Here is a 15,847-nt window from a genome sequence, read left to right on the forward strand (position 1 = left end):
ACACATCGGTTTACAAGTGTCCGTGTGATACGCGTCAAAACTTTTGCTCTCATAACTGCGCTAAAAGCATATATTCGTACTTAATACAACAAGACAAGCTGTTTTAGACCGAAACGAACTTGATCTGAACACATCGGTTTTACAAGTCTTCATGTGATACGCGTCAACACTTTTTCTTCCAGGACTGCGCGATAAGCAAACATTCGTGCTTAATACAAAGAGGCAAGCTGTTTTAGACCGAAACGAGCTAGATCTGAGCACATCGGTTTTAAAAGTGTCCGTGTGATACGCGTCAAAACTGTTTCTCTCATAACTGCGCGAAAAGCATGTATTCGTGCTTTATGCAACGAGACAAGCGGTTTTAGACCGAAACGAGCTATATCTGAACCTATCGGTTTTGCAAGTGTCCGTGTGATACGCGTCAACACTTTTTCTCTCAGGACTGCGGTAAAGCATATATTCGTGTTAATACAACGAGACAAGCTGCTTTACACCGAAACGAGCTAGATCTGATCACAACGGTTTTACAAGTGTCCGTGTGGTAGGAATCAAAACTTTTTCTCTTATAACTGCGCGAAAAGCATGTATTCGTGCTCAATATAACGAGACAAGCTGTTTTAGACCGAAACGAGCTAGATCTTAACACATCGGTTTTACAAGTGTCCGTGTGACTCGCGTCAAAACGTTTGCTCTCAGGACTGCGCTAAAAGCATGTATTCGTGCTTAATACAGCGAGACAAGCTGTTTTAGAACGAAACGAGCTAGATCTGAACACATCGGTTTTACAAGTGTCCGTGTGATACGCGTCAACACTTTTGCTCTCATAACTGCGCGAAAGTATGTATTTGCGCTTAAAACAACGAGACAAGCTGTTTTCGCCCGAAACGAGCTAGATCTGAACTCATCGGTTTTACAAGTCTCCCTGTGATACGCGTCAACACTTTTTCTCTCAGTACTGCGCAAAAAGCATGTATTCTTGCTTAATACAGCGAGAAAAGCTGTTTTAGACCGAAACGAGCTAGATCTGAACACATCGGTTTTACAAGTGTCCGTGTAATACGCGTCAAAACATTTTCTCGCATAACTGCGCGAAGCATGTATTTGTGTTAATACAACGAGAGAAGCTGTTTTAGACCGAAACGAGCTAGATGTGAACACATCGGTTTTACAAGTGTCCGAGTGATACGTGTCAAAACGTTTTCTCTCATAACTGCGAGAAAAGCTTGTATTTGTGCTGAATACAACGAGACACGCTGTTTTCGACCGAAACGAGCTAGATCTGAACACATCGGTTTTACAAGTCTCCCTGTGATACGCGTCAACACTTTTTCTCTCAGTACTGCGGAAAAAAGCATGTATTCTTGGTTTATACAGCGAGACAAGCTGTTTTAGACCGAAACGAGCTAGATCTGAACACATCGGTTTTACAAGTCTCCCTGTGATACGCGCCAACACTTTTTCTCTCAGTACTGCGCTAAAAGCATGTATTCGTGCTTAATACAGCGAGACAAGCTGTTTTAGACCGAAACGAGCTATGTCTGAACACATCGGTTTTACAAGTGTCCGTGTGATACGCTTCAAACATTTATCTCTCATGACTGCGCTAAAAGCATGTATTCGTGCTTAATACAACGAGACAAGCTGCTTTAGACCGAAACGAGCTAGATCTGATCACAACGGTTTTACAAGTGTCCGTGTGGTAGGAATCAAAACTTTTTCTCTTATAACTGCGCGAAAAGCATGTATTCGTGCTCAAAATAACGAGACAAGTTGTTTTAGACCGAAACGAGCTAGATCTGTACATATTGGATTTACATGTGTTCGTGTGATACGCGTCAAAACTTTTTCTCTCATAATTGCGCGAAAAGCATGTATTCGTGCTCAATACAACGAGACAAGCTGTTTTAGATCGAGACCGGCTAGATCTGAACATAACGGTATTACAAGTGTCCATGTGATACGCGTCAACACTTTTTCTCTCAGCACAGTGCGAATAGCATATATTCGTGCTTAATACAACGAGACAAGCTCTTTTAGACCGAAACGAACTAGATCTGATCATATCGGATTTAAAAGTGTCCGTGTGATACGCGTCGAAATTTTTTCTCTCATAATTGCGCGAAAAGCATGTATTCGTGCTTAGTACAACGAGACAAGCTGTTTTAACCGAAACGAGCTAGATCTGAACATACCGGTTTTACCAGTCTCCCTGTGATACGCGTCAACACTTTTTCTCTCAGTACTGCGCAAAAAGCATGTATTCGTGCTTATTACAGCGAGACAAGCTGTTTTAGACCCAAACGAGCTAGGTCTGAACACATCGGTTTTACAAGTCTCCCTGTGATACGCGTCAACACTTTTTCTCTCATAACTGCGCGAAAGGCATGTATTCGTGCTTTATGCAACGAGACAAGCGGTTTTAGACCGAAACGAGCTATATCTGAACCTATCGGTTTTACAAGTGTCCGTGTGATACGCGTCAAAACTTTTTCTCTCATAACTGCGCGAAAAGCATTTATTCGTGCTTAATACAACGAGACAAGCTGTTTTAGACCGAAACGAGCTAGATCTGTACACAACGGTTTTACAAGGGTCCATGTGATATGAGTCAACACTTTTTCTCTCAGGACTGCGGTAAAAGCATATATTCGTGTTAATACAACGAGACAAGCTGCTTTAGACCGAAACGAGCTAGATCTGAACACAACGGTTTTACAAGTGTCCGTGTGATAGGCATCAAAACTTTTTCTCTTATAACTGCGCGAAAAGCATGTATTCGTGCTCAAAACAACGAGACAATCTGTTTTAGACTGAAACGAGCTAGGTCTGAACACATCGGTTTTACAAGTGTCCGTGTGATACGCGTCAACACTTTTGCTCTCATAACTGCGCGAAAAGTATGTATTTGCGCTTAAAACAACGAGACAAGCTGTTTTCGCCCGAAACGAGCTAGATCTGAACTCATCGGTTTTTCAACTCTCCCTGTGATACGCGTCAACACTTTTTCTCTCAGTATTGCGCAAAAAGCATGTAATCTTGCTTAATACAGCGAGAAAAGCTGTTTTAGACCGAAACGAGCTAGATCTGAACACATCGGTTTTACAAGTGTCCGTGTAATACGCGTCAAAACGTTTTCTCGCATAACTGCGCGAGAAGCATGTATTTGTGTTAATACAACGAGAAAAGCTGTTTTAGACCGAAACGAGCTACATGTGAACACATCGGTTTTACAAGTGTCCGAGTGATACGCGTCAAAACGTTTTCTCTCATAACTGCGAGAAAAGCTTGTATTTGTGCTGAATACAACGAGACAAGCTGTTTTCGATAGAAACGAGCTAGATCTGAACACATCGGTTTTACAAGTCTCCCTGTGATACGCGTCAACACTTTTTCTCTCAGTACTGCGCAAAAAAGCATGTATTCTTGGTTAATACAGCGAGACAAGCTGTGTTAGACCGAAACGAGCTAGATCTGAACACATCGGTTTTACAAGTGTCCGTGTAATACGCGTCAAAACTTTTTCTCGCATAAATGCGCGAAAAGTATGTATTCGTGCTTAATACAACGAGACAAGCTGTTTTAGATCGAAACGAGCTAGATCTGAACACGTCGGTTTTACAAGTGTCCGTGTCATACGCGGCAAAACTTTTTCTCTCATAACTGCGCGAAAGGCATGTACTCGTGCTTAATGCAACGAGACAAGCTGTTTTAGACCAAAACGAGACCAAGCGAGAAAAGCTTGTATTTGTGCTGAATACAACGAGAGAAGCTGTTTTCGACCGAAACGAGCTAGATCTGAACTCATCGGTTTTACAAGTCTCCCTGTGATACGCGTCAACACTTTTTCTCGCATAACTGCGCGAAAAGCATGTATTTGTGTTAATACAACGAGAGAAGCTGTTTTAGACCGAAACGAGCTAGACGTGAACACATCGGTTTTACAAGTGTCCGAGTGATACGCGTCAAAACGTTTTCTCTCATAACTGCGAGAAAAGCTTGTATTTGTCCTGAATACAACGAGACAAGCTGTTTTCGACCGAAACGAGCTAGATCTGAACACATCGGTTTTACAAGTCTCCCTGTGATACGCGTCAACGCTTTTTCTCTCAGTACTGCGCAAAAAAGCATGTATTCTTGAATAATACAACGAGACAAGCTGTTTTAGACGGAAACAAACTAGATCTGGACACAACACTTTCCCAAGAGTCTGTGAGATACACGTCAAAACCTTTTCTTTCATAACTTCGCGAAAAGCATGTACTCGTGCTTAATACAACGAGACAAGCTGTTTTAGACCGAAACTAACTAGATCTGCAAACATCGGTTTTACAAGTGTCCGTGTGATACTCGCCAAAAACTTTTCTCGCATAACTGCGCGAGGAGCACGTATTCGTGTTAATACAACGAGACTAGCTGTTTCAGACCTAAACGAGCTAGATGTGAACACATCTTTTTTACAAGTGTCCGTGTGATACGCGTCAAAAGTTTTTCTCTCATAATTGCGCGAAAAGCATGTATTCGTGCTCAATACAACGAGACAAGCTCTTTTAGACCGAAACGAACTAGATCTCATCATATCGGATTTACAATTGTCCGTGTGATACGCGTCAAAATGTTTTCTCTCATAATTGCAGGAAAAGCATGTATTCGTGCTAAGTACAACCAGACAAGCTGTTTTAGACTGAAACGAGCTAGATCTGAAAACATCGGTTTTACAAGTCTCCCTGTGATACGCGTCAACACTTTTTCTCTCAGTACTGCGCAAAAAGCATGTATTCGTGCTTAATACAGCGAGACAAGCTGTTTTAGACCGAAACTAGCTAGATCTGAACACATCGGTTTTACAAGTGTCCGTGTGATACGCGTCAAAACTTTTTCTCGCATAACTGCGCGAAAAGCATGTATTCGTGTTAATACAACGAGCTAAGCTGTTTTAGACCGAAACGAGGTAGATGTGAACTCATCGGATTTACAAGTGTCCGTGGGATACGCGTCAAAACGTTTTCTCTCATAACTGCGCGAAAAGCTTGTATTTGTGCAGAATACAACCAGACAAGCTTTTTAGACCAAAACGAGCTAAATCTGAACACTTCGGTTTTACATGTGTCCGTGTAATAAACGTCAAAACCTTTTCTCTCATAACTTCGCGAAAATCATGTACTCGTGCTTAATAGTTTAGAAGAACGTCAGTTTGGGCTAGATGGTGCATTATTTGAGACATAAATGGTAATAGCGCTGCAATTAGACGTACACAACAAAGACTGACACAGGACATGCGCTAAATACAACGAAAAAAGCTGTTTTAGACCGAAACGAACTAGATCTGAAAACATCGGTTTTACAAGTCTCCCTCTGATACGCGTCAACACTTTTTCTCTCAGTACTGCGCGAAAAGCTTGTATTTGTGCTTAATACAACGAGACAAGCTTTTTTAGACCAAAACGAGCTAGATTTGAACACATCGGTTTACAAGTGTCCGTGTGATACGCGTCAAAACTTTTGCTCTCATAACTGCGCTAAAAGCATATATTCGTACTTAATACAACGAGACAAGCTGTTTTAGACCGAAACGAACTTGATCTGAACACATCGGTTTTACAAGTCTTTATGTGATACGCGTCAACACTTTTTCTTCCAGGACTGCGCGATAAGCAAACATTCGTGCTTATACAAAGAGGCAAGCTGTTTTAGACCGAAACGAGCTAGATCTGAGCACATCGGTTTTACAAGTGTCCGTGTGACTCGCGTCAAAACGTTTGCTCTCAGGACTGCGCTAAAAGCATGTATTCGTGCTTAATACAGCGAGACAAGCTGTTTTAGAACGAAAGGAGCTAGATCTGAACACATCGGTTTTACAAGTGTCCGTGTGATACGCGTCAACACTTTTGCTCTCATAACTGCGCGAAAAGTATGTATTTGCGCTTAAAACAACGAGACAAGCTGTTTTCGCCCGAAACGAGCTAGATCTGAACTCATCGGTTTTACAAGTCTCCCTGTGATACGCGTCAACACTTTTTCTCTCAGTACTGCGCAAAAAGCATGTAATCTTGCTTAATACAGCGAGAAAAGCTGTTTTAGACCGAAACGAGCTAGATCTGAACACATCGGTTTTACAAGTGTCCGTCTAATACGCGTCAAAACATTTTCTCGCATAACTGCGCGAAGCATGTATTTGTGTTAATACAACGAGAGAAGCTGTTTTAGACCGAAACGAGCTAGATGTGAACACATCGGTTTTACAAGTGTCCGAGTGATACGTGTCAAAACGTTTTCTCTCATAACTGCGAGAAAAGCTTGTATTTGTGCTGAATACAACGAGACACGCTGTTTTCGACCGAAACGAGCTAGATCTGAACACATCGGTTTTACAAGTCTCCCTGTGATACGCGTCAACACTTTTTCTCTCAGTACTGCGCAAAAAAGCATGTATTCTTGGTTTATACAGCGAGACAAGCTGTTTTAGACCGAAACGAGCTAGATCTGAACACATCGGTTTTACAAGTCTCCCTGTGATACGCGCCAACACTTTTTCTCTCAGTACTGCGCTAAAAGCATGTATTCGTGCTTAATACAGCGAGACAAGCTGTTTTAGACCGAAACGAGCTATGTCTGAACACATCGGTTTTACAAGTGTCCGTGTGATACGCTTCAAACATTTATCTCTCATGACTGCGCTAAAAGCATGTATTCGTGCTTAATACAACGAGACAAGCTGCTTTAGACCGAAACGAGCTAGATCTGATCACAACGGTTTTACAAGTGTCCGTGTGGTAGGAATCCAAACTTTTTCTCTTATAACTGCGCGAAAAGCATGCATTCGTGCTCAAAATAACGAGACAAGCTGTTTTAGACCGAAACGAGCTAGATCTGTACATATTGGATTTACATGTGTCCGTGTGATACGCGTCAAAACTTTTTCTCTCATAATTGCGCGAAAAGCATGTATTCGTGCTCAATACAACGAGACAAGCTGTTTTAGATCGAGACCGGCTAGATCTGAACATAACGGTATTACAAGTGTCCATGTGATACGCGTCAACACTTTTTCTCTCAGCACAGTGCGAATAGCATATATTCGTGCTTAATACAACGAGACAAGCTCTTTTAGACCGAAACGAACTAGATCTGATCATATCGGATTTAAAAGTGTCCGTGTGATACGCGTCGAAATTTTTTCTCTCATAATTGCGCGAAAAGCATGTATTCGTGCTTAGTACAACGAGACAAGCTGTTTTAACCGAAACGAGCTGGATCTGAACATACCGGTTTTACCAGTCTCCCTGTGATACGCGTCAACACTTTTTCTCTCAGTACTGCGCAAAAAGCATGTATTCGTGCTTATTACAGCGAGACAAGCTGTTTTAGACCCAAACGAGCTAGGTCTGAACACATCGGTTTTACAAGTCTCCCTGTGATACGCGTCAACACTTTTTCTCTCATAACTGCGCGAAAGGCATGTATTCGTGCTTTATGCAACGAGACAAGCGGTTTTAGACCGAAACGAGCTATATCTGAACCTATCGGTTTTACAAGTGTCCGTGTGATACGCGTCAAAACTTTTTCTCTCATAACGGCGCGAAAAGCATTTATTCGTGCTTAATACAACGAGACAAGCTGTTTTAGACCGAAACGAGCTAGATCTGTACACAACGGTTTTACAAGGGTCCATGTGATATGAGTCAACACTTTTTCTCTCAGGACTGCGGTAAAAGCATATATTCGTGTTAATACAACGAGACAAGCTGCTTTAGACCGAAACGAGCTAGATCTGAACACAACGGTTTTACAAGTGTCCGTGTGATAGGCATCAAAACTTTTTCTCTTATAACTGCGCGAAAAGCATGTATTCGTGCTCAAAACAACGAGACAATCTGTTTTAGACCGAAACGAGCTAGGTCTGAACACATCGGTTTTACAAGTGTCCGTGTGATACGCGTCAACACTTTTGCTCTCATAACTGCGCGAAAAGTATGTATTTGCGCTTAAAACAACGAGACAAGCTGTTTTCGCCCGAAACGAGCTAGATCTGAACTCATCGGTTTTTCAACTCTCCCTGTGATACGCGTGAACACTTTTTCTCTCAGCATTGCGCAAAAAGCATGTAATCTTGCTTAATACAGCGAGAAAAGCTGTTTTAGACCGAAACGAGCTAGATCTGAACACATCGGTTTTACAAGTGTCCGTGTAATACGCGTCAAAACGTTTTCTCGCATAACTGCGCGAAAAGTATGTATTCGTGCTTAATACAACGAGACAAGCTGTTTTAGATCGAAACGAGCTAGATCTGAACACGTCGGTTTTACAAGTGTCCGTGTCATACGCGGCAAAACTTTTTCTCTCATAACTGCACGAAAGGCATGTACTCGTGCTTAATGCAACGAGACAAGCTGTTTTAGACCAAAGCGAGACCAAGCGAGAAAAGCTTGTATTTGTGCTGAATACAACGAGAGAAGCTGTTTTCGACCGAAACGAGCTAGATCTGAACTCATCGGTTTTACAAGTCTCCCTGTGATACGCGTCAACACTTTTTCTCGCATAACTGCGCGAAAAGCATGTATTTGTGTTAATACGAGAGAAGCTGTTTTAGACCGAAACGAGCTAGACGTGAACACATCGGTTTTACAAGTGTCCGAGTGATACGCGTCAAAACGTTTTCTCTCATAACTGCGAGAAAAGCTTGTATTTGTGCTGAATACAACGAGACAAGCTGTTTTCGACCGAAACGAGCTAGATCTGAACACATCGGTTTTACAAGTCTCCCTGTGATACGCGTCAACGCTTTTTCTCTCAGTACTGCGCAAAAAAGCATGTATTCTTGAATAATACAGCGAGACAAGCTGTTTTAGACCGAAACGAGCTAGATTTGAACACATCGGTTTTACAAGTGTCCGTGTAATACGCGTCAAAACTTTTTCTCTCATAACTGCGCGAAAGGCATGTACTCGTGCTTAATGCAACGAGACAAGCTGTTTTAGACCGAAACAAGTTAAATCTGAAAACATCGGTTTTAAATGTGTCCGTGTGATACGCGTCAAAACTTTTTCTCTCATAACTGCGCGAGAAGCATGTATTAGTGCTTAATACAACGAGACAAGCTGTTTTAGACGGAAACAAACTAGATCTGGACACAACACTTTCCCAAGAGTCTGTGTGATACACGTCAAAACCTTTTCTCTCATAACTTCGCGAAAAGCATGTACTCGTGCTTAATACAACGAGACAAGCTGTTTTAGACCGAAACTAACTAGATCTGCAAACATCGGTTTTACAAGTGTCCGTGTGATACTCGCCAAAAACTTTTCTCGCATAACTGCGCGAGAAGCATGTATTCGTGTTAATACAACGAGACTAGCTGTTTCAGACCTAAACGAGCTAGATGTGAACACATCTTTTTTACAAGTGTCCGTGTGATACGCGTCAAAAGTTTTTCTCTCATAATTGCGCGAAAAGCATGTATTCGTGCTCAATACAACGAGACAAGCTCTTTTAGACCGAAACGAACTAGATCTCATCATATCGGATTTACAATTGTCCGTGTGATACGCGTCAAAATGTTTTCTCTCATAATTGCAGGAAAAGCATGTATTCGTGCTAAGTACAACCAGACAAGCTGTTTTAGACTGAAACGAGCTAGATCTGAAAACATCGGTTTTACAAGTCTCCCTGTGATACGCGTCAACACTTTTTCTCTCAGTACTGCGCAAAAAGCATGTATTCGTGCTTAATACAGCGAGACAAGCTGTTTTAGACTGAAACGAGCTAGATCTGAAAACATCGGTTTTACAAGTCTCCCTGTGATACGCGTCAACACTTTTTCTCTCAGTACTGCGCAAAAAGCATGTATTCGTGCTTAATACAGCGAGACAAGCTGTTTTAGACCGAAACGAGCTAGATCTGAACACATCGGTTTTACAAGTGTCCGTGTGATACGCGTCAAAACTTTTTCTCGCATAACTGCGCGAAAAGCATGTATTCGTGTTAATACAACGAGCTAAGCTGTTTTAGACCAAAACGAGCTAGATCTGAACACATCGGATCTACAAGTGTCCGTGGGATACGCGTCAAAACGTTTTCTCTCATAACTGCGCGAAAAGCTTGTATTTGTGCTGAATACAACCAGACAAGCTTTTTAGACCAAAACGAGCTAAATCTGAACACTTCGGTTTTACATGTGTCCGTGCGATACACGTCAAAACCTTTTCTCTCATAACTTCGCGAAAAGCATGTACTCGTGCTTAATAGTTTAGAAGAACGTCAGTTTGGGCTAGATGGTGCATTATTTGAGACATAAATGGTAATAGCGCTGCAATTAGACGTACACAAGAAAGACTGACACAGGACATGCGCTAAATACAACGAAAAAAGCTGTTTTAGACCGAAACGAACTAGATCTGAAAACATCGGTTTTACAAGTCTCCCTCTGATACGCGTCAACACTTTTTCTCTCAGTACTGCGCGAAAAGCTTGTATTTGTGCTTAATACAACGAGACAAGCTTTTTTACACCAAAACGAGCTAGATTTGAACACATCGGTTTACAAGTGTCCGTGTGATACGCGTCAAAACTTTTGCTCTCATAACTGCGCTAAAAGCATATATTCGTACTTAATACAACGAGACAAGCTGTTTTAGACCGAAACGAACTTGATCTGAACACATCGGTTTTACAAGTCTTCATGTGATACGCGTCAACACTTTTTCTTCCAGGACTGCGCGATAAGCAAACATTCGTGCTTAATACAAAGAGGCAAGCTGTTTTAGACCGAAACGAGCTAGATCTGAGCACATCGGTTTTAAAAGTGTCCGTGTGATACGCGTCAAAACTGTTTCTCTCATAACTGCGCGAAAAGCATGTATTCGTGCTTTATGCAACGAGACAAGCGGTTTTAGACCGAAACGAGCTATATCTGAACCTATCGGTTTTGCAAGTGTCCGTGTGATACGCGTCAACACTTTTTCTCTCAGGACTGCGGTAAAAGCATATATTCGTGTTAATACAACGAGACAAGCTGCTTTAGACCGAAACGAGCTAGATCTGAACACATCGGTTTTACAAGTGTTTGTGTAATACGCGTCAAAACATTTTCTCGCATAACTGCGCGAAGCATGTATTTGTGTTAATGCAGCGAGACAAGCTGTTTTAGACCCAAACGAGCTAGGTCTGAACACATCGGTTTTACAAGTCTCCCTGTGATACGCGTCAACACTTTTTCTCTCAGTACTGCGCAAAAAGCATGTATTCGTGCTTAATACAGCGAGACAAGCTGTTTTAGACCGAAACGAGCTATGTCTGAACACATCGGTTTTACAAGTGTCCGTGTGATACGCTTCAAACATTTATCTCTCATGACTGCGCTAAAAGCATGTATTCGTGCTTAATACAACGAGACAAGCTGCTTTAGACCGAAACGAGCTAGATCTGATCACAACGGTTTTACAAGTGTCCGTGTGGTAGGAATCCAAACTTTTTCTCTTATAACTGCGCGAAAAGCATGTATTCGTGCTCAAAATAACGAGACAAGCTGTTTTAGACCGAAACGAGCTAGATCTGTACATATTGGATTTACATGTGTCCGTGTGATACGCGTCAAAACTTTTTCTCTCATAATTGCGCGAAAAGCATGTATTCGTGCTCAATACAACGAGACAAGCTGTTTTAGATCGAGACCGGCTAGATCTGAACATAACGGTATTACAAGTGTCCATGTGATACGCGTCAACACTTTTTCTCTCAGCACAGTGCGAATAGCATATATTCGTGCTTAATACAACGAGACAAGCTCTTTTAGACCGAAACGAACTAGATCTGATCATATCGGATTTAAAAGTGTCCGTGTGATACGCGTCGAAATTTTTTCTCTCATAATTGCGCGAAAAGCATGTATTCGTGCTTAGTACAACGAGACAAGCTGTTTTAACCGAAACGAGCTGGATCTGAACATACCGGTTTTACCAGTCTCCCTGTGATACGCGTCAACACTTTTTCTCTCAGTACTGCGCAAAAAGCATGTATTCGTGCTTATTACAGCGAGACAAGCTGTTTTAGACCCAAACGAGCTAGGTCTGAACACATCGGTTTTACAAATCTCCCTGTGATACGCGTCAACACTTTTTCTCTCATAACTGCGCGAAAGGCATGTATTCGTGCTTTATGCAACGAGACAAGCGGTTTTAGACCGAAACGAGCTATATCTGAACCTATCGGTTTTACAAGTGTCCGTGTGATACGCGTCAAAACTTTTTCTCTCATAACGGCGCGAAAAGCATTTATTCGTGCTTAATACAACGAGACAAGCTGTTTTAGACCGAAACGAGCTAGATCTGTACACAACGGTTTTACAAGGGTCCATGTGATATGAGTCAACACTTTTTCTCTCAGGACTGCGGTAAAAGCATATATTCGTGTTAATACAACGAGACAAGCTGCTTTAGACCGAAACGAGCTAGATCTGAACACAACGGTTTTACAAGTGTCCGTGTGATAGGCATCAAAACTTTTTCTCTTATAACTGCGCGAAAAGCATGTATTCGTGCTCAAAACAACGAGACAATCTGTTTTAGACCGAAACGAGCTAGGTCTGAACACATCGGTTTTACAAGTGTCCGTGTGATACGCGTCAACACTTTTGCTCTCATAACTGCGCGAAAAGTATGTATTTGCGCTTAAAACAACGAGACAAGCTGTTTTCGCCCGAAACGAGCTAGATCTGAACTCATCGGTTTTTCAACTCTCCCTGTGATACGCGTCAACACTTTTTCTCTCAGCATTGCGCAAAAAGCATGTAATCTTGCTTAATACAGCGAGAAAAGCTGTTTTAGACCGAAACGAGCTAGATCTGAACACATCGGTTTTACAAGTGTCCGTGTAATACGCGTCAAAACGTTTTCTCGCATAACTGCGCGAAAAGTATGTATTCGTGCTTAATACAACGAGACAAGCTGTTTTAGATCGAAACGAGCTAGATCTGAACACGTCGGTTTTACAAGTGTCCGTGTCATACGCGGCAAAACTTTTTCTCTCATAACTGCACGAAAGGCATGTACTCGTGCTTAATGCAACGAGACAAGCTGTTTTAGACCAAAGCGAGACCAAGCGAGAAAAGCTTGTATTTGTGCTGAATACAACGAGAGAAGCTGTTTTCGACCGAAACGAGCTAGATCTGAACTCATCGGTTTTACAAGTCTCCCTGTGATACGCGTCAACACTTTTTCTCGCATAACTGCGCGAAAAGCATGTATTTGTGTTAATACAACGAGAGAAGCTGTTTTAGACCGAAACGAGCTAGACGTGAACACATCAGTTTTACAAGTGTCCGAGTGATACGCGTCAAAACGTTTTCTCTCATAACTGCGAGAAAAGCTTGTATTTGTGCTGAATACAACGAGACAAGCTGTTTTCGACCAAAACGAGCTAGATCTGAACACATCGGTTTTACAAGTCTCCCTGTGATACGCGTCAACGCTTTTTCTCTCAGTACTGCGCAAAAAAGCATGTATTCTTGAATAATACAGCGAGACAAGCTGTTTTAGACCGAAACGAGCTAGATTTGAACACATCGGTTTTACAAGTGTCCGTGTAATACGCGTCAAAACTTTTTCTCTCATAACTGCGCGAAAGGCATGTACTCGTGCTTAATGCAACGAGACAAGCTGTTTTAGACCGAAACAAGTTAAATCTGAAAACATCGGTTTTAAATGTGTCCGTGTGATACGCGTCAAAACTTTTTCTCTCATAACTGCGCGAGAAGCATGTATTAGTGCTTAATACAACGAGACAAGCTGTTTTAGACGGAAACAAACTAGATCTGGACACAACACTTTCCCAAGAGTCTGTGTGATACACGTCAAAACCTTTTCTCTCATAACTTCGCGAAAAGCATGTACTCGTGCTTAATACAACGAGACAAGCTGTTTTAGACCGAAACTAACTAGATCTGCAAACATCGGTTTTACAAGTGTCCGTGTGATACTCGCCAAAAACTTTTCTCGCATAACTGCGCGAGAAGCATGTATTCGTGTTAATACAACAAGACTAGCTGTTTCAGACCTAAACGAGCTAGATGTGAACACATCTTTTTTACAAGTGTCCGTGTGATACGCGTCAAAAGTTTTTCTCTCATAATTGCGCGAAAAGCATGTATTCGTGCTCAATACAACGAGACAAGCTCTTTTAGACCGAAACGAACTAGATCTCATCATATCGGATTTACAATTGTCCGTGTGATACGCGTCAAAATGTTTTCTCTCATAATTGCAGGAAAAGCATGTATTCGTGCTAAGTACAACCAGACAAGCTGTTTTAGACTGAAACGAGCTAGATCTGAAAACATCGGTTTTACAAGTCTCCCTGTGATACGCGTCAACACTTTTTCTCTCAGTACTGCGCAAAAAGCATGTATTCGTGCTTAATACAGCGAGACAAGCTGTTTTAGACTGAAACGAGCTAGATCTGAAAACATCGGTTTTATAAGTCTCCCTGTGATACGCGTCAACACTTTTTCTCTCAGTACTGCGCAAAAAGCATGTATTCGTGCTTAATACAGCGAGACAAGCTGTTTTAGACCGAAACGAGCTAGATCTGAACACATCGGTTTTACAAGTGTCCGTGTGATACGCGTCAAAACTTTTTCTCGCATAACTGCGCGAAAAGCATGTATTCGTGTTAATACAACGAGCTAAGCTGTTTTAGACCAAAACGAGCTAGATCTGAACACATCGGATCTACAAGTGTCCGTGGGATACGCGTCAAAACGTTTTCTCTCATAACTGCGCGAAAAGCTTGTATTTGTGCTGAATACAACCAGACAAGCTTTTTAGACCAAAACGAGCTAAATCTGAACACTTCGGTTTTACATGTGTCCGTGCGATACACGTCAAAACCTTTTCTCTCATAACTTCGCGAAAAGCATGTACTCGTGCTTAATAGTTTAGAAGAACGTCAGTTTGGGCTAGATGGTGCATTATTTGAGACATAAATGGTAATAGCGCTGCAATTAGACGTACACAAGAAAGACTGACACAGGACATGCGCTAAATACAACGAAAAAAGCTGTTTTAGACCGAAACAAACTAGATCTGAAAACATCGGTTTTACAAGTCTCCCTCTGATACGCGTCAACACTTTTTCTCTCAGTACTGCGCGAAAAGCTTGTATTTGTGCTTAATACAACGAGACAAGCTTTTTTACACCAAAACGAGCTAGATTTGAACACATCGGTTTACAAGTGTCCGTGTGATACGCGTCAAAACTTTTGCTCTCATAACTGCGCTAAAAGCATATATTCGTACTTAATACAACGAGACAAGCTGTTTTAGACCGAAACGAACTTGATCTGAACACATCGGTTTTACAAGTCTTCATGTGATACGCGTCAACACTTTTTCTTCCAGGACTGCGCGATAAGCAAACATTCGTGCTTAATACAAAGAGGCAAGCTGTTTTAGACCGAAACGAGCTAGATCTGAGCACATCGGTTTTAAAAGTGTCCGTGTGATACGCGTCAAAACTGTTTCTCTCATAACTGCGCGAAAAGCATGTATTCGTGCTTTATGCAACGAGACAAGCGGTTTTAGACCGAAACGAGCTATATCTGAACCTATCGGTTTTGCAAGTGTCCGTGTGATACGCGTCAACACTTTTTCTCTCAGTACTGCGCAAAAAGCATGTATTCGTGCTTATTACAGCGAGACAAGCTGTTTTAGACCCAAACGAGCTAGGTCTGAACACATCGGTTTTACAAGTCTCCCTGTGATACGCGTCAACACTTTTTCTCTCATAACTGCGCGAAAGGCATGTATTCGTGCTTTATGCAACGAGACAAGCGGTTTTAGACCGAAACGAGCTATAT

The sequence above is a fragment of the Amblyomma americanum genome, chromosome 4 (assembly GCF_052857255.1).
Source record: "Amblyomma americanum isolate KBUSLIRL-KWMA chromosome 4, ASM5285725v1, whole genome shotgun sequence".
NCBI classification, from domain to species: domain Eukaryota; kingdom Metazoa; phylum Arthropoda; class Arachnida; order Ixodida; family Ixodidae; genus Amblyomma; species Amblyomma americanum.